Source organism: Gekko japonicus, unplaced genomic scaffold (genome assembly GCF_001447785.1).
Source record: "Gekko japonicus isolate JY-2015 unplaced genomic scaffold, Gekko_japonicus_V1.1 scaffold748, whole genome shotgun sequence".
NCBI lineage: Eukaryota > Metazoa > Chordata > Lepidosauria > Squamata > Gekkonidae > Gekko > Gekko japonicus.
In genome coordinates this window covers 112,931-133,038 of record NW_015164206.1, presented here as the reverse complement: position 1 = coordinate 133,038, position 20,108 = coordinate 112,931, and the positions used below count along the sequence as shown (strand labels likewise).

The 20,108-nt window shown below is 47.7% G+C and overlaps 1 protein-coding gene across 1 annotated transcript in view; it reads left to right on the top strand.

The window, feature by feature from the left end:
- Positions 1–444: 444 nt before the first annotated feature.
- Positions 445–20,108, top strand: part of LOC107108023 (protein-methionine sulfoxide oxidase MICAL3-like) — a gene marked incomplete at its 3' end in the record, with an annotated part of 130,460 nt that continues 110,796 nt past the window's right edge. The window contains exon 1 of the mRNA XM_015408406.1: positions 445–492. The remainder of the gene's footprint in view (positions 493–20,108) is intronic.

The window sequence follows — 20,108 nt, the reverse complement described above, 5'->3', positions numbered from 1 at the left end:
ATCATAATTCGGAACGTACCACCGCTGCTTCAGATATAGGGGGTGGGACAGGGAAAAAACCCACGCTTTGCGCTCCGCTTCCCATTGGCCAGTTCCCCCACTCCCTTAACGTTCCGAGCCGGGGAAACGGCGCGTGTCTCTTTAAGCAGGCAAAGGACGAGCTGGCCGCGGCTCCCTCCCTCGTGTCCAGCAGCAGCAGCGGCGGCAACAACTGCTGCCGAGGTGTGTGCGAGCAACTCGCCCGGCGGGGCTGCAGCGGCTGCGTCTCCGCCTCCCTCCTTCCCCGGGCAAAGAGAGCCTGGAGCGGCCGGCGTGCCGCGATGCGGAGCTTGCAGCGCGGAGGACCTTGAGCGCGCCTTGGCCGGGGACCCGGAGCGGAGCGAGGCAGCCTCGCAGTCGCCGCCTGTCCTGGGCTCGCCCCCCGCCTCCCCCGATGGCTTAACGCCCGCCGAGGCGATTTCCCCCGGGACCGAGCGCCGGAGTCATGAGCAAGTACGGGAAGCTGCAGTGCGCCAATGGAGGGGAGGGCGGCTGGAGGAAGAGCATGGCCCCTGGGCGACTCCCGGCACTGGGGGCATCGGGAGGCTGGGCGCGGAGACCCTCGCCTCCGGGGAAAGCTCCGGGGGACTCCACCAGGGTGGCCTTGTCCTGCTTTGCCGGCGAAGGTGATCTTTTGGGGGGGCGCTCTCCGCCGGAGAAGCTGGCTGCGGGGAAGGGCGCCGCTCTTCTCCTGCGCGGGAAGAAGAGCTTTCGAGGGCTCCCTCGTTTTGTGTGTGCGGCTTGGTTTTCTTGGGTCGATACATTCTTTTTCCCCCTCCTGGGAGCCAGAGAGCTCCTTTTCTCTCCTTACCGGACAATAGCAGGCGCAGCGCCCTCCGCGGGTGCCGCGCGGAACACCGCTCGCCCCGGCGGTCGGGGGGTTTGGTGTGTGCCGCTCCATGAAAGGAGGCTTTGGAGACGTCCTGTTCAGCCACCAGGCACGGTCTGCCCCTAGGGTTGCCAGCCTCCAGGTGGGGCCTGGGGATCTCCCGCTTTTACCACTGATCCCCAGCCGACAGAGATCAGCTCCCCTGGAGAAAATGGATGCTTTGAAGGGTGGACTCTATGGCATTGTATTATGTTGAGGCCCCTCTCCTCCCCAAACCACGCCCTCTCCTGGCTCCACCCCCCAAAGTCTCCAGGTATTTTCCAACCCAGACTTGGCAACCCTATCTGCCCCTGGAAAGCGGGAGCGAAGGAGCCACACGCCGCGCCCCCCCCCCCCTTTCGGAGCTCCTGGCTGATGGCGTTGCTTGGAGTGCCTTAGAATCGCCCCCACCCCCTCCCGTTTCATCCTTAAAAGCGCCTAGTGGGGAAAGAAAAGGGCGGGAGGAAGTCCACCTTTTTGAATAGGCGTGACTGTATGAATAGGGTAGTTGACTGCTTCGGCGTCACCAGTCCGCCTGAAGCGAGCCGCCCTCCACCCCCCGGCATGGGTTTCTGTCCTGAGTGCCTGGTAATTATTATGGGGGGCAGACTCTTAGCCCTGCTGGCACGGAGTTAGGCGGCAGCGTCCCGAGTCTGAGGGTTTTGTGGGGTAAACGAGAGTGCAGAGAGATGTCCTTCCTTCGTGGCACTCTCCTTTGCCCACTGTTGTTCCGTTGTGTTGCTTCCCCCTACCCCCACGTCCATACACTGGCATTTAGCGCACGCCCCCTCCCAGGCTTTGATGATGTGTTTACTTAGGCACGGCTTAATTTTCAAAAGGAGCAGGCTCAGACTTGCCAAGATGTCGCACTTCTGTGGAAGCCCGGATGTGTGTGTGGTGCTTGGGGTTAAGGGAGGCACTCTGCCCATGCTCAGAAACAGTTTCATCTCGGTTTCCACAACATATTGCGGAGATGAGACATAAGGTAGAGCAGCAGGTTTCCTGGGCCAAAAGCCCTTGTGGGACAGTGCTCCTTCGGTGGTTAAGGGCAGATGGTTGGGCTGCAGAAATCCTGTCCAAGGGTGCTCTCTTTGCAAATCCATGGATTTGGACAGGGAGAGGTGAGCATCAGGTCCCATTGTTGCGGGAGAAGTGCTGGATCTGCAACCAGCTCCAGAGTTCTGTTTGTCAGAGCAACTGAGCGGTGTCTCTGGGCCTCTACAAGCATCCTTGGAGGGATTTTATATGGTCCAAGGCAGAGCAGCCAGCAGAGAAGTCCTCGCAGTGAACACAAGCGGGGGAGAGAATATAATTTCACTTGAAACAAAAGATCTCTGTGAACCTTGTCCTGGCAACAGAGTTTGGTCTGAGGAGTAAGGGAGCCTCGTTTGGAGTGGGGAAAGAGCAGGGATAGCAGCTGGCTTGTCAATTCCAGCCCATCATCATTGCGGGGCCTTTTCACTCCAGCAGCTGGTGGTTGGTGGGGTGGTTCCGTTTTAAGCCGCCCTGAGGATTTGGAGATCGTGACGTTTTTGGAACTCTTCAGCAGTGAAGCTTATCCAAATCCTGCTTCGTGTTGGACACCGTTCCGTTTTTTCTCCCAATGGGCTTTTTGAAATGGTTTGCGTGGTGTGTTGTGCTGTTTGTTGCAGACAACCCTTTCGCGGCATGGGAATTTGGTAGGGTTGACACGTGTGTGCATGACAGGAACGTCTTTTTCCCCCTGCCATGCGATGTCTTTTCATCTTGAGCAGAAGGAGATGCAGCCACCAGCGATTGTCTGTTTTGTAATTTTTCACTGAGCTGTATCCAATGAGTGTACATTGCCCCCAGGAGCTAGGAAGTCTTTGGCAGTGCTCTTTTTATGGGAAGCTGCGTAGAAACACTTGTGTTGCTGCCAGGGTGCCAGATACCGACTTAAACCCCGCAGTGTGCTAGACGGTTTTTCAAGCATAGTCTTGTTTGAGAGTTGTTTAGGGGAATTACAGTCAAAATTCTGCTCAGAAGGGTTCCCCCCTCCCTCCCTTCCCAAAATCTGAACTTGGGACTTGGAGATCACCACTGTGGGGTGGTTCCAAGGGAGTGTATTCTGGCTCTTACTGTGGGGCTGGCACAGACCACATTAAAGGCCGCGTGGGGACACGAAGTCCAGCCATTCTTGGAAATGGCTTGTATGCAAAAAGTGCTTCAGTTACATGCGCGGAAAGGCAAGCGTGCAGAGATCATATATGGCGCGGTCTACCACATGCTTATGCTCTCAAACCTTGACATTAGTTTCTGGTTGCTTTTTTATCCTGACCTCCTTCCAAGGGAAAATACATTATCATTCTGTGAGAGGGGTTAAGCTGGGAGTGTGTAACTGGCCCGGGGTCACCCAGCAAGCTTCATGGCAAAGTGAGAATTTGAACCTGGGTCTCCCAGATCCTTGTCCAAGACCCTATGCTGGCTCTCATTAACATAAGTGGACAGTTTTCTTTTCCTCTGTGAATGCCTGAAGAAGCCTTTGGAGGGGAGATCTGTGCATGCTGCCCAGATCAGTTTGGAGGAAGGATGTGATAATAAGGTGATGGACGTTCCACAGTGCTTTTGGTGCTGGACAGGAAGAAAGGAGCGATCTACTCTATGGTGGGAAGAAGCATCTTGGGAAGGGGATAAAGGGCCTGCCCTTCAGAAGGAAGATGAAGAGCACTGGCTAGCCAAAGCTTGTGTTCCCCTGCAGAGCAAGAGTATTCCTTCTTCTGTGTATTCCAGTTTTTGAATACTACGACCAAGCAATTTTCATGCAATCTCACCCAGTTCTCCTCCTTACTACATCCCCTGTCCCACATGGTTTTTGTCCATGGAAGTCCCATGATACCCAATATGGCCTTTTTGGTGGTCAAAGGGGGGGGGGGGCACCCCCTTTTTTTGGAAAGCTGGTTGTATCCAGTCCCCAAACTGTAGCAAAGCTGATTCTCTCTTAGCGCTCTAAATGCAGCGTGTAGCGGTTCTGCTTCCTAACGAGACCCAAACAAATGTGCGGGATTCGTCAGTCTGTTTTGGCGAACTAAGGGCTCGGCTGTATTTCCCGAGTTCCTTTGCAGGGCATCATTCCTGATGACAAGGAGGCGAGGTTATGTCTGTTGTATTGTTGTTCTGCTCTTCCTGCCACGGAGCTGACGGTGGCGCTGTCCGTTTTGCACTCACAACAGCCCGGCGAGGTAGGTTAGACCGAGAGAAAGAGAGTGGCCCAAGGCCACCCAGTTGAGCTTTGTGGTTGCGCGGGGCCTTGGATTTAGGTCTGGCTGATCTCAGTGTGGTGCCCTAACTACTATGCTACACTGACTCTATGTAGGTTATGCGTCTGCATAGACCCTGCCCATTGAACCCTGGGAAAGTCTTCAGTGCATGAATGCTTTTAACTCTGCTCGTGTGCTTGACGCTTAGTGGAGGCTTGGACTGAGCTTTTCCTTACAATCTGCCAGTTTCCTCTCCCCATGACCTGTCTTGCTGCTGTTGCTGTGAAGCAGAAGAGTGGCTAAGGGAGTCTTGTTGTCTGTTACGTGTATCCTGCCCTCTTCCCAGCTGGGCTCAGTGTGTCATTGTAGCCTCACAATTACCTTGGGAGGTAGGTTAGGCTGAGAGACCCGTTATTTACCCAAACGAGGAAAGGAAACGGAGCCATCCAGCTACAGAATTTATCTGAACATCTTGCATGCTAATATTCGTAGCCTGAGACTCCAGGGTCTCAGGCCACATCACCTACTACCTCATTCTTTCAACTGGGGATGCCGGGGATTGAACCGGAGTCCTTCTGGGTCCTTCTGCTTTCCAAGGAGATGCTCTCTCACTGGGTGCGTTCAGACGGGGCGTTTATGCCGGCAGAAACGCGACCACACTTACCTCCCTCACAGCGGAAGCCATCACAATATGCCCGTCCACACTCGTCTTCGGTTGTTTTTTTTACTTAGTTTGCGCATGTGCATAGGCAGCCATCCATAGAATGGCGATCTTCGCGCATGCGCAAAACCCCCCTGTCGTACATTTAAACTTTAAAGGTAAGGACTTACCTTTAAAGTTTAAAGAGCACAGTAGCCTCCCAGAGGTCCCGGACGCCTCCGAAACGCTACAGTTTGGCCCTTTTCTTTTTTATATACAAACAGCAGGGCGAAGCTTCGCCCAAGCGCATATCGCCGTCCTTAAAAAAAAAATGGCGGGCGAAAATCGGAAGCCTGAGGCTTCCGAACGGAAGTAGCTGTGCAACGGTGGAGAGCGATCAGACGGCGAGGTACAGCGTTTACAACCGTTGCACTCAGGATACCACCACTTGGGGACCTAGTGGCAGAGTGCAACGGTATAAAGGGCTTTACACCGGTTAGAGACAGGAGGCAGATGTTCGCCATCTGAACGCCGGTGAGTACAACGATTGCAACCGGCACCTATACCGATGTAAAGCCCCCGTCTGAGCCATAGCCCCTCCCTGAGGACATCACCCGAGGACTGCTTTCTAGCCTGCTGGACGCTGCCTCTGTTTGAGCTCTGCCTAGGAAGAGGCTGCTGGGTGTTGTTAGTGCGGGAGGGGGGAATTATTTCCCTGCCCCATACCTCTGAGGGTGTTGGTCTTTGGTGATGTTCTTAGCCAGAAGCATGCAAATAGGTATTTGCATGATGGCAAGGGAGCTCCCCTGTGTGTGTGTAAAGTGTTGTCAAGTTGCAGCCAACTTATGGCAACCCCGTAGGGTTTTCAAGGCAAGAGATGTTCAGAGGTGGCTTGCCATTGCCTACCCCTGCATAGCAGCCCCAGACTTCCTTGGTGGTCTCCCATCCAAGTACTCACCGAGGCCCACCCTGCTTAGCTTCCAAGATCTGACGAGATTGGGCTCGCCTGGGCCATCCAAGTCAGATATACTTCTGGGTAAAGCCACATTCTGTTGGTTTCCCCTCCTGGCATTCTCTGTATCTTAACAGACAGATAATCCATATACTTGACTATAATGGTTGTACACAAGCAGGCTTTCACAGCAGGTACCCAGTAAGACCGATTTCGTAAGGCATGGAGCCAAAGGGCAAAGATGCCTCTACTGTAAATGTCCTGTTTTTTGCTTAGACATGCGAGTGCCTGGTGTTTCAAGTGCATTAATTTTATCTCGGTCTCTTCTTTGAAAATTTTAAAATGAGTAGGTCTTTGTTCTTAGAGCGGTAGGCCAAGGTGTTATAAGCATGAACTTGTGCACCAGTGTTTGAATGTAGCTTATGGGCATACAGCTTTAAGCAGGAGGCCTTTCCTTTTGTTCTGCTGGAGGAAGGGTGCAACAGTTAGCTCATTCAGCTAATTGGTGCCGCATTACCATGAGCAGCAAACAATTCTCTTAATGCTCTTTGCAGTTTCGTTGCCTTAAGGGAGCATAAAAAGGGTTTACCGTCCTTGGGTCAGACTAACGTAGTCTTCCCAGGGGACTACTTATTGATAAAATAGATGCTAACGCCTTGTAGGGTTTGGCTGGTTATTGCAAATCGATGTGGAAATTCCTCCCACCTCTGTGCAGCTCTGGCCACATTCTCTTTGTCTGGTCTTCGTCCCCTTCCAGACTCTGCTCTCTGGCCCCTTTTCTAATTTTTTCCTGCCTGTTCCTCTAATTTTATAAGCCTTTTACCTCTTTCTTCCTGTGGCCTGCTATCATCTGAGCCGGACTCTTGTGTTCCTAAGGTAGCACTGCTTTTCCTGTTCCTAGATTGCGCTGGATGCTCTGCCATTCTCTACCATCTTAGCACCACAGCCAATAGCAGCTTGAGATCCTTTTTTGGCCCGCCCCGCATTTCTGTGACTTTGGGACGGCTCAGGTGTTGCTTCACTGCTACAGACCCTTTTCTGCATTAACACTTAGCTGTTTGTGACAACCATTGTGTTTATATCTCTTGAGAATCAGTGTGGCTTTCTACCCACCCTTTTCTGTTACAGACATGATGAAGTTGTTGAAATCTTCGAGCCCTGTGGTTGTGATTACAATTGCTCGTTGGCGAGAAGCCACTGACTTTTTAAGCGTGAGGATATTTTATTTTAGGGTTTAGGATATGTGATTTTTCTACCCGCCGTCTGGAGAGAAATTGGCGATCCAGCTCTGAGAGTGTTAAGGTTACTTTAAAAAAGGCGAATGAGAAAGGTTTAAGGTTCACTGTCAACCAACATTCATGGTTATTAATTTCAGGAAGATTTCATATGAAGCTTTTTATAAGAAAGACTGTGTGCCCGCTTCAGCATTTGTGTGTCCAGGGACTTGAGGCTTGCAGGTAATGAACCTGGAACCCTCTGTCTGCAAAGTGTGTACTCTACCACTGACCCATAGCTCTCCCTGAATCTTAGATCATCTTCCAAATGAAACAGAATCGAAATGGGAGACATCTGGAGGATCAGCTGTTAAACTTAGCGTGATGATTGCTTGTTCTCCCACTTCACCTCTTGCCACAACACCGTTAAGTTCTGAACAGTCGATACACGTCCCTATCGAAGGCTTCCATCAGATTTCAAAATTTAATACCCGCTGTTGTAATATATCTGACCTTGTAGAATGTAGACACTGGTTTTCAGAGGTTACGTTTGGACCATGATAGGAATTGGCAGAGTCTCCTTAAAGTAATCAGAAATCGACTGTGCATATACAGGAGTTCTTTGACTCCGCCGATGTTGAAAGAACTGCCTTTGTAGATGATTGAAATTTAAATATATTGCCCTTAGTGTGTACAAATTCAGTCCCTGTGATTATATTTCTGCTCTTGGGTCTTTAGATGCGTAGGCATGGGGAAAAATTAGTGTAAGATCTTTAATTAGTGCTCTGAGGGCAATAGAACTCCCTTACTTGAATGTACTTGGGGCTAAGCTTTATGCTCACCCATCCTTGTCTTGCTTGGACCTTTTGCCTTGCATGTTATGGAACCTTCACCTCTTAAAAACAATTGTTCCAGGAGGAGATTCATAAGATTGCACATGACTGTTGCTTTTCAGCATGGTAAAACCGTTTGTTTTGAGGAGTCTGTGTGTCTAGAATGATAAATTTGAAGGGTTGTAACTTAGAGGAGGGCAGGGAGCTGTTCTTGTTGGCAGCAGAGGACAGGACTCATAATAATGGGTTTAAATTAAGAGCGGGAAGGTACTGGCTGGGTATGAGGAAAGTACAGTAAGAGTTGTTCAACAGTGGAATCAGCTGCCTCGGGAGGTGGTGAGCTCCCCCTCCCTGGCAGTCTTTCAGCAGTGGCTGGACAAGCACTGGTCAGGGATGCTCTAGGCCAGTGATGGCGAACCTTTTAGAGACCGAGTGCCCAAACTGCGACCCAAAACCCACTTATTTATCACAAAGTGCCAATACGGCAATTTAACCTGAATACTGAGGTTAAGAACCCATACATTAATTTAAGATGATCCAAACAAAGTAAGGAAAGCAATCCCAAATGCTTTCATTTACTTAAAATTGTTTGGCAGAGAATACTTTATAATGATGGTCTGGGCCTGGCTGTGGCGATGGCACGCATGCCCACAGAGAGGGCTCTTGAGTGCCACCTCTGGCACCCGTGCCATAGGTTCGCCACCACTGCTCTAGGCTGATCCTGCATTGAGCAGAGGGTTGGACTAGATGGCCTGGATGGCCCCTTCCAACTCTGATTCTGTGTGAAGTGCATTTTCCTGGCAGTTCGATCTGTTCCTGCTTAGAGTTTGTGTTGGAAGGACAATGTGTACTTCCTCTAAGGTTGTGAAGGGAGGGAGAGCAAGCAGGCATAGGATATATTGGGAATGCCTCTGTGTGTTCAACCTGGTGTGTTATAATGGTTAAGAGTAACTTCCTGGTTCTGCTGCTTCAGACCAACACAGCTACCCACCTGAATCTGTCTTCCTGGTTCAGGTCCCTCTGCAGTTACCAGGTGGTCTTGGGGAAGGTGTGATTTCAGCCCCACCTTTCCGTTTGTCGAGCCTGCCTTTATAAGTAGTTGTCATGAGGATCTAAAAAGTTATTTATGTAAAGTACTCTGAATGCTTGCAGTAAAGGCTTAACAGACTGACTAATAGTCTCAGGCGGCATAGAATGTTTGGGTTTGTATTCGGCCTGGCTCGTAAATTGCACATTCCCTTCTTTGCCCTAAGGCGCGATGCTGTAAACAGAGGTGATGTAATGAATTCAATGTGCCGCAATGTATTCAAGAGAATTCTCTTTCTTGCCTCATGTCACTTTCATGCATTGCACCTGATGCACCTATCTGGAATTTTTTTTTCCCTTTTCTGTACAGCCCCATGAGTGTGCCTTGTTAGTTCCTGGGGGTGGAAGCTGTGTTTTGTACATAGCTGGCAAGAAAGCGTGCCTTCTCCAGCACCCGGTTCTTGACTAGTGTTGTGTTGTTTGGTATGCGGAAGCAAATCTGCCAGTTGGTGCCAAGTAGAGCTTTGCTGTGTGGGTTTCCTGAAAATCTGTACAACATTAAAGCCTTTTTAAAGGGGGGGGGGAATGTTCTGTTTTGGCCAACTCATGCAATTTAAAAGTAGGCAGTGCCCCTGGCTGTGGCATAGAGTTCAGAGACGAGCCAGGCAGCAGTGGAGATGTGAGAAACCCTCAATTAAGGTCAGTGTTGGCTCTGACCTTGTAGGCTGTCAGGAGCTATCAAAATATTAGAGGGATCGCTATCCTAATCTGTAGGGTGGTACTCAAAAGACAAAATTAAATCTTTTAGGTCTTGAGGATGCCACAAGACTCTTTTGTGTGTTTTGTGTTTGGCTTTTTTAACTCCTGTGCACGCCCTTCTCTGTTGAAGACACTTCCTGAAAGCTCAGTCAGCAGATTGAAGCGGTGAAGATTCCTATTTGGATGGAGGGCAGTCCAAAGTAGGGGAAATGTGATATGGGCATAGATTCGTGCGTGCTGAGTCTCTTGCACGTTGGCAAGTCTGTATGGCTTTGAAGAAAAGATGGGCACTTCTTATAGTATGGCATGCTCAGGAATAATGTAGAAAGTTTTTTCTCTACATCTTCAGTTATAGCCAGGTACTTTCTGGGCAAATGTGCAAAAAAGATAAAGACAATATCAAGCAATTAAAAACAACAACACTATATGTAAAACAACAACAACACGGCATACTGAAGAAGAATAAGAGAGAAGAGATTGGATTTATACCTTGCCCTTCATTACCGGAAGGAGTCTCAGAGTGGCTTATGATCTCCTTTCCCTTCCCCTCCCCACAACAGACACCCTGTGAGGTAGGTGGGGCTGAGAGAGCTCTTTCGAGAACTGCCCTTGAGAGAACAGCTCTGAAAGAACTTGTAACTGACCCAAAGTCACACCAGCAGCTGCATTGTGGAGGAGTGGGGACTCAAACCGGGTTCACCCAGATTAGAATACACGCTCCTAACCATTACACCAAAGTGGCTCTGGAATTTCGGCCTTTGTATCGTTTGCTGTTGTGTGTGTTTTTTAAAAATCTGCTTATTACATACAGTACCAACAAAACTGAAATGCCGAAAAATCAAAACACTCTTGTTGTTGGGCAGATTTATTGGTTTCTTTGTAGCATTCCAACCTGCACCTTTTGGGGCTTGGGGAAGTTCCTTGGGCTGTAGGTTGGGCAGACCTTCCAGGCTGAGGCAGCTGGTGCAGAGCAGTTGGGGAGAATTTCCCCCAGTGTGCTTTCTCGATTCTAGCTTTGCCATTCAGTGGAAATTGGGAAGGAGTTTGCTCCCTTGTTGCTCACGGTAGAAATCACAATGGGAGAAGGTGAAGGAATAGGGCCTCTGGGGCAAGTGATGCTCTGTCTTCTTGGTGCTTGGGGGGGGTCAACAGTGGGAGGGCTTCTAATGTCCTGGCCCCACTGGTGGACCTCCTGATGGCACCTGGTATTTCTGGCCACTGTGTGATACAGAGTGTTGGACTGGATGGGCCTTTGGCCTGATCCAACATTGGCATCTCTCATGTTCTTATGTTCTTAATGTTTAAGACGTTGTCTCTGGTTCAACATATACATCTCTGCACAGAAGAACCCAAATGAACTGAAACCAAAACAACAGCTGCTAAATGGCTTTTTGTTTAGGGCAGGGAAACATTGGGCTATGTGGCTATGCAAAAATTAATAGCAAGGAGGATCAGATACAGATTTTTATATATTGTAAATGAGAGAGAATCACCCATGGAAATACATTTGATTCGGGGACATAACTCACTCTCTCTTTTCAGTTGCCATCTTTATTGTTCCTCTAAGAGAAATTTCACCTCATTAAATTTTATTTCTATTCTGAATACCATTCCTGGAAAAATATCTCTTGACCTCAGCCACTTGCCATTGGTTTTAAACCTTTTTGCTAGCTTCCTGTGTGAGATTCTCTGTTGATTTCACTGGGCACAGGGATGTGGCTGTCCAGCATCAAGTTTGAACCCTTGGCATGCTGGGGAGGGGAAGCAAAGATGGAAGCCACCCTTGGCTGCATTGTCAGAGAGAATTTTGATCAACGGTTGGTCGTTCATTTTTCACTGGATGGCTTCAAGTTTTGCTTCTTCAAAGCATACTGAAGGTGCAGTCTTATAACCAGCTATAGCCATGGATGGCTTGCGTTTTTGCTTCTCCTTCCTGACTTACACTGGCTAGTCACTGAAGTCAAGCACGCTGCATCGGATGCTAACAAAGAGGCATTGCGATCATGCCCTAAAAATCATTTCCCCCTCCATTTTGTTTTTGAACATCCAGCCTGATGGAGTGTCCTGAAGATCTCGAAAGCTTGCACTCTGTGTTAGATTATTTTGGTTGCTCTTACTGAAAGTTATTGTGTGTAGCGTTTGTTTTTGGCTTGTATAGAATTCAGGCAGTTAATGAGAAGACGCTGAACTGCAGGCTGTGGAAGGTCAGTAGTTCAGCGGTTCAAGACCCGGGTGCCGCAAGACAGGGTGAGCTCCTGTCTCTAGTTCCAGCTCCTGCCAACCTAGCAGTTCGAAAGCAAGAAATTGCAAGTAGATAAATAGGGACCACTTCGGTGGGAAGGTAACAGCGTTCCGTGCGCCTCGGTGTTTAGTCATGCCGGCCACATGACCACGGAAACGTCTTCGGACAGCGCTGGCTCTTCGGCTTGGAAACGGAGATGAGCACCGCAACCCTAGAGTCGGACTCGACTGGCTTTCGAGCAAGGGAACCTTTACCTTTACCTTTTTTCTCTACAGAGGGGAGAACGTGGTGTGCTTGCATCGATCACTGGATACTTATACAAATTTTGGACAGCTACTGTTTGCTGCAGTTGTATTCAGAGGAACAACTTCACATTTTCTGAACTCTCTGTGACTTTTCTTTGTTTGCTGCTGATTCCAGTCTCGTGGCCTTTGTGGAATTAGCCAGCGTTGGGCGTTTAAATACAGACTCTTTAGTTAAGCGCATAATTTAAAATATTAACGAGCAGAAGGATCTAGCACTTAACTGTTTTCTCTCAGATTTCTCCCTCTGGCTACAGGGCATAACATCTACTCATCATTCAGAAAACTTTCTTGTTTTAGTCACAGTCAGGAATGTCTTTTTTGTTCTCTGTACTCTTAAATCATGTTTATATTTAAAATGGAGACATTTTATGGCTGGCTCATGCATTAACTACCTCTCTTGATTTGACCTAGAGGAAGATCTTCCCCTTATTAAGATGCAGGGTATGAATCTGGAAAACAAATGAAATAAGCGTATAGCTGAACCGTAAAGGCTGTTCTTGGAAAGGTGCTGAGCTTGCTTACACAGGAAGTTGTGCTCTTCTGGGTCTTGAAGGTTGGAAGGGGCTATAGAAAGATCAGGAGGAGTTGAATGATTGGGCAATAACTGTAGGTGTAACTAGTCAGTGACTTGTCAAATTGTGGACAGTAGCCTGTCTGTTTGTATATCAGTGCTGTGGAGACAGATAACTGTCTGCTGATAATCTTTGTTGGTGGAAAAATACAGTGTGAAAGGTTACCCAGCAAGGATGGGAGCATATGGTAGTTTTCTGAGCAAAACAGGGTTTATTTTTATTTTATTTTTTAATAATTTGATCCCTCATTGAAGCATACCAGAAACACGTGGCCAGACTGGCCAACCCCCCCCCCCCCAATTCACCCGCTGTTGCATCTGATCATGCAGTGGCAGGCTGACCCCACAGCTCCCAGGTACTGTGTGATTGCGCAAATGCGGGTCAAATTCCTACGGAACAAATAGCCTCGCTTCTCCCCCCCCGCGTTATCTCGCATGTGTGACCGCAAAACAGGGTTTATTAAAAACCGAGAGAGAACTCATGACAATTGCTCTACCTTCTGCTTTGTAAGAGATGTAACATTTCCAGAAATGTTGAAGCCATGGGGAAGAAAAGGTTCCCCCCCCCCAGAAAAAAAAGAGAAATACTTTCTACTGAACCTAAACTTATTTTACTGTATTAACAATGCATCTTTGTAACTCAGCATATCCATTATACTACATATATGGTATATTTATGAAATTAAAAAATATAAATGCCTCACAATGCCACCTTAAACAGTATTACATCTTCCTTGGCCCCTTGACTTCAATTCTGCGTATGGTGGCACTGCCCGTGTTCTAGAAGCAAAACTGCAGACACCTGATACTGAAGAGAGAAAATTGTGAACTGCTGCACCCTGTGCTGCCTTTACACATATAACTTAGGTTTTGCCATCTGAGACTTTACAGTGTTGAACTGTTCAACTGTGTATTGCCTTACTCAGAGCGCTAGGAAGCCAGAGAGAAGGGTAGGCCAAGGCCTGGTCTTCACAGGCAGCAGAATCAGGTAGCACAGCGTCAAGGTGATAAAATGAATTCCACTACTTCAGACTGCAGGCAGGAGAATCACATTTTTAATGCCCCCGACATTAAAACAAACCCTCTGTCGTTAAGCAGCTAGTATTGGAGAGAAGGCAAGGCTAAAGCCATTATTTATTGTGTATTGGGTTATTTTTTAAAGTGGGTGGAGCATTTGAAAATGTCATCCTACCCGCTTACCAGTAGTCCAAATTTGGGTCTTCCACCTCAAGATTCTGCTTCATGTGTAGAGCGGGCCTCACTCTAGCTTGGGATGACAGTTGAAAATAAGAGAGGCTGAGGGATCTCGGTTGGTGGGATGGGGCAGGCTTTGGAAATGGAGTGAAGAGTAAGTGAGGTTAAGAAAGCAAAAGGAGGATCAAGGCTAAGTTCCTCATTAAAACAACAGTGGTATAAGTTGAGTATTATGATTCACATCTCACAAACTGTCTTTCCTTAAAGGAGCTCAGAGTGGTGAATATGCCCCTCTTGTTTTACCCTCGCAATGGCCTGTGAGGAAAGTCAGGCAGAGTGATGGCCCCAAAGTTACCTAAGTGAGCTTTGTGGCGGTGTGAGGGTTTGAACCTATACTTCTCTGGTTCCACTTCAGCACTATAAAGACCATTCTTCCCTGGCTCTTGGAGTATTTAAGTAATAATGGTCCCGGTCACACGGGCCAGAAAATACGGGGGGGGGGGAGCGTAGCTGTTAGCCCCGGAGCAAAGTAACGCGCGGCAGCCCGATCACATGTCCCGTCGAGGTCCCATGGTTAGGCTGTTAGGTGCCGATCACATGGCTATCCTGAAGCGCAGCAAAGAAGCGCCGAGGTGCGATCACACCAGCAATCGCTAGGTGCCGCTTCCATGGCAAACAGGAATTTTTTTTCTCGCTGAAGTTTGTGCATTGGCATGATCATTTGTGCGCATCCTGTGGAGACTTACAAAAAAAAATCCGGTTTGCGATGGGACATGGACGGGCGCCGGATGCCACGGGATTCACGCAGAAACGCGATCAGACGCCTGCCCTTGCCCCACGTTTTCCGGAAACTAGTACCTCGTATGTGGTAGTTTTTTACTCCACATCTTTGGCGAAAAGCCACGGGTTAGCCATGGGTGTGCTACGCCTCCCAGATGTTCCTGTGTGATCGCGCCCAGAAAATCCGCGGGACGATCGTGCCTTCAGCACAGCCAATGCTCCGTGTGAACGGGGCCAAGATATGGGCTACTCAATCTGAGGATCACAGCGTTAGGAGGATATGGAAAAGTATATGACACTGTATATAACAGATGTATGCTTAAGGTAGATCTTAAAAAAACTGAGGGTCACTGTGTTAGGAGGATATGGATTACAATTTATGTCCAGATTGATTCAGGTGGGTAGCCATGTTGCTCTGAAGCAGCAAAACAAAATTAGAGTCCGGCGGCACCTTTTGTGTGCAAGCTTATACTTAGAATAAAACTTTGTTGGTCTTAAAAGTGCCACTAGGTTCGAGTTGCACTCTAAAGCAGGAATCTCCAGATAACAGAGATCAGTTCACCTGGAGAGCCAGTTTGGTGTAGTGGTTAAGTGTGCAGACTCTAATCTGGGAGAACTGGGTTTGATTTCTCACTCCTCCACTTGCACCTGCTGATGTGACCTTGGGTCAGTCACAGGCTCTGGCACAGCTGTCCTTGAAAAAGAGCAGTTTGTGCCAGAGTTCTCTCAGCCCCACCCACCTCACAGGGTGTCTGTTGTGGGGAGGGGAAGGGAAAGGAGTTTGTAAGCCGCTCTGAGACTCCAAGTGAAGGGCTGGGTATAAATCCAATCGCTTCTTCTCTTCTTCTGGAGAAAATGGCTGCCTTGGAAGGTGGACTCTATGGCATTATACCCTATTGAACTCCATTCTCAAACCCCTCCCTCCTCAGGCTCCACCCCCCAAATGTAAAGGTATTACCCAATTGAGAGCCGGCAACCCTAAGGAGAAGGCACTTCACTCACACCTGTAAGTGGACTCTTGTTCTTGTGTAGAACTGGTATACCCAGGCCTCTTGAGCCAGAGGATGGTTGATCTTTCACTTGTCATAAATACGAATGGGCAGCCAGCTGAAACAAGAAGAGGTGGGTTTCTACATTCAAATAGAATACAATGTGTTTGCTTTTTCATTAAGTAGTACTTGAGCCTCTGATTTTGTGTTAAAAACACAGCAGGCGTTCTCAGTGGAATACCTGTTGGTGCCTTGTAGAGCAGGGTGTGTGTATTCTACAGCTGCAGAAGAGAGTTCAGCATCCTACGAATTTATTTTTTTAATAAGGCAGAGATGTTTTGGCCTCCTCTTAGTCTTTACCCCACCTACGGGGTGGTAACACAGTTCAGAATGGGTTTAAGCACAGATTAGTAATCCCATCTGAGATTATTTTAAGAATGTAAGAAATGGTATTTATTCATTTTAACTTTTTTGTTTGATGTTTTTTAACTTTTGTTGTACATCTCCCAGAGCCCTATCTGAAGAGAGCTTCGGCGATTCATAGATTTAAAATATAAATAAATAAAATAAACTGGTTTCAAAGATAGAATGGAGGCAGTTCTAGATGGTATCTCTGAAATGAGTTGGCACCCAGGAGGTCACAATATATATTATTTTCTCTAGCCCTCTCTAGGGCCCTGCTTTGACCTTGCTTAGCATAATGATTAATCTAATACAGAATAAGCATTTTGATAGGCCCGTGGGAAACATCAATGGGAATGAGCAGCCAAATCACTTTCTGCCTTTGAATAAATGCTTTTTTCTTTCATTCAAAGGGAGATGGCACCAGGCTTTCTGATTGAATTCACTCGTGTATTTCCTGAAATGGGTTTAATGTGGATTATTAATATTAGTTAGGTTCCCTCCCACACACACTTTATGACTGCCTTGGGAACGGTAGACACTTGCTGTCTGCTTTGAAAGGTTGCTAGCTTTGCTGTTATCTGCTTGGACAGTGTCATCTGAGGCCTTTGTTTTGTGTGGCAATATCTGTCCTCTCATGGATGATTTTCAGCCTAGAAATGGGTGTGTGTGTGTGTGACTTTGTTCATTTTAGGGGAGCCCTTAGGAGAAAATTGAGTCCTAGTTGTTACGCCTTGGGTGTTTCGTGTGTGTGTAGGCAGGATTGCCTTCCTAAAAGGCTTTGCGACTTTGGCTGCCTCAGCTATATGTGCAGCTCAGTCATTACAGCAGCAGTCTTTGTTAACATTTTTGGCTATTGAATTACGTTGCCCACACATTTTTCAATTTGTGATGGATATTTATAGAGGAGGTACACAGTAGCATGGTGTGAGCCTCTGTGCTGCCAGCAGTTGGGGCTGGGTGGGGGCTTGGTCACAAAAATAGGAGACTGGGGGCACCTCAGATCCTGACGTTTCTCTTAATCCATAAAGGGGGTATGTGTGAGAGGAGGGGAGGTCTGAACTGCTCTCACTTCGCCTGGGTGGGTTGGACACAGAGATGCAGATTTTCTGTTGAATCTGTGCCAGTACATAAATGACTTTCACCCTTCTGATAAATGTAGATTGTCTCCATTGCACTCTTCAGTCTCTGGGTCTGGGAAAGGAGGGAGTTGAATTTCTGTAGTTTAAAAGCTTTGCTGTTCTGCAGTCTGGAAAAATTATCTCAATTGCAAAAGATATTTTTTGCATTAGGAATGAAGACGTGCCTTTTTAGGACCAGGGAGAAGCCAAGGGTGATGGGAGGGCGTTAGGGGCAGAAGTATGCAGAATTACCATCTTGTTAACCACTGGAGGCGTATTTGCCCTGATTGACACATCTAATAAAGGGTTTGATACCTTGCAGACTTTTTCCTGCCATTTGACCCTGAGGACCAGAAACCTTGAAGCTGAAGCTGGTATTTCCACAGGGGGGGTGGGGGGAGAGCAATGAAACAGGGCAAGCGAGTTATGCCAAATTATTTTAATGTTAAAAAAAATGCCTCAAGCAACCATCTGTAAAATGTGTTTTCTGGAAGATTGAATCTTAGCTGTTGGGAATGCGTTTGTAATTGTGACTTAATTGAACTTACTTTCTAATTGAAGTAAATTAGAACATGCTGACTTGCATCTTGACTGACTGTTCCGATTTTTCTGTTATAGGCGGTATAAGCTGCTAGTCGTGTTGAACCACTGCTTTGGTAATATGTCGAGACTTCAGGTGTGCTGTGATAGCTGGCCAGCTAGCTAATTCAGTTTATTGCCTTATCAGTGCTTGAAAAAGCATATTAGTAGTACACAATTTAAATAGGCTATCAGTGTCAGACACTATCGGAGAATGATGTGTTTTAGGTGATACTTTGCATGCCAGTACTTGTGTCCTTGATTCCTTTTCACTTTTTTTTAGTCATTAGAGCAGATAGTGATTTGTTTGTAGTATGCTGGGGGGACTGGAGATACCATTCTTGTTTATAATGGATGTGGGTGGAGCAAGCATGGGTTCATCCATGTGCCACCGGGAAATAAAATAGGTTAATCTTGCTGTTCGTCCTGTCCTGAGGCAAACCCATTCTGTTGTGGCAGTGATGGGAGAAGAGGTGGAGGTAATGGAGCTCCTAGCTTGTTCTGAGGAGCATACATTTGAAACCCGTTGAAGGTGGAGGGGAGCTGCTTGGGGGACCTTTGGAAAGAGGGAAAGGGTTAAGCAACTCCCCCACTGCTTTTCTGCTCCTAGCTGGCCCCACCTGAAGCGTTTTTTCCTTGTTCTTAAAAGGGTTTTGGGTGATCTGTGGATGCTTTTGTGGGACATGCAGTTTAGGCCAAAGAGAGAGGCCTGTTTTGACCTACTTCCTATTTCCCTCTGTGCAAAATTTGACCATGATAGTTCATGTCATATACTCTATATATGAATTTTGCATGATGCATGATGTCTGGATCATGCTCACTAATAAGATGCACATTAAATAGCCAGAAAGGTTCCTCCTACTCAACAAACGTGGCTAAACAAACCCACGTTTGTTGCTATGTGATATATGGAAGTGGCCCTCAATGTTTTATTACAGGGACTACAACAACCAGCATTTCAGCAATTTAAAGCAGGAATAAAGCCCAGCTGCTCATCTTCCAACAGGTCTTTGGTAAGCAATTCCCTTTTAGCCTCTGATTTATGTTGCTGTTGGTTTCCTCTGGCTTTTCTGTTAATGGTGGCAGGGGCCTGTTTATCACTGTGAGCTGTGCAGAATATCTTTCGTGTGGTGATGGAACTGGCTTTATAGTATGCCTGTGTGTTAGTGGGAAGATGTAACTGCTATCTGGTTACAGGGCACGAAAAAGGCATTCAACATACCATTTACGGCTAGGGTAATATGGCTTTTGGTCTTATGCTGGGGATGAGAATATATCTATGTTGTGTAACACTCACACATTTATTTTTTATTTATTTATTTATTTATTTTATTTAACCTTCGATTTATATACCGCCCTAACCCCCCCAATGGGGGTCTCTGGGCAGTTTACAACTTTGTAGTGCTAATCACTTTTATGGATCCCTAACTATGGGCACATTCTCAGGGGTTGGGTCAGCCTACCTAGCACCCCGGTGGTGGCGGCTCTTCCTTCTGGTCTCCGGCTTCGGCTTTCTTGGCTCCTTCGGTCAGCAGGACGCTCCTCTCTCCGGCACAGTTCTTCTCCAGCGAGGCAGCCGTCTCGGTGTGTGAGTTTGTCTCTCCCGGCCTTGGCTCCGTCCGATAGGCTCCGCTGCGCCGGGAGATGACGTTATCCGCACCTTCTGCTGCTCGCGCTGGCCGCTTTCTGTTGGAATTCCGCAGGCCACCAGGGATCGCTCCACTGGCTTTCGATGTTCCACCGCGCCGCCTCGTCTCTGCCGCCAGGATCCGCCGTCACCGCCGCCGTCGCTGCCATTGTTGTTGTTCCTTTGCTACTGCCGCCGCCGCACACCACACTCCTCGGACGAGGGGGGTGCCCCTACCCTACTAAGGGTAGGTTCCCATTCATCTACTCGCCCTTTAACGGGCTTTTGAACCGCTGGGTGGGCGGGAGCTGGGACGCAGGCCGGGAGCTCACTCCGGCCACGGTGGGGCTCGAACAGATGTTCGGCCAGATGTTAAGGCAGGCTGCAATTTATAATAACGCAAGGTGAATACTTGGGAAGCTTGCAGTGATTCTGAAACTTGCAGGTGAATGTATGCAAGAAATACTTGAGCAGACAGCATGGAGAAGAAAAATAGCGCCAGAAGGCCCATCTTTTATAAGAAACATTTTCTTACGGTTTACAAAGAGATGGAAGTTGGGAAAACTTTGCAGATCCTGAAACTATTATATGCATTGTATTATATCTCAACATAGCATCACTACAGTACTTTGTCTCATGTCTCAGTGGAGTTCTGGTAGTCTCCATTTTGATTACTGGCTTCTTCAGGGACAGATTCATGGAACCAATAAAAACAAAGGCAAAATCCAGTTTTAAATAGGACAGGCAGT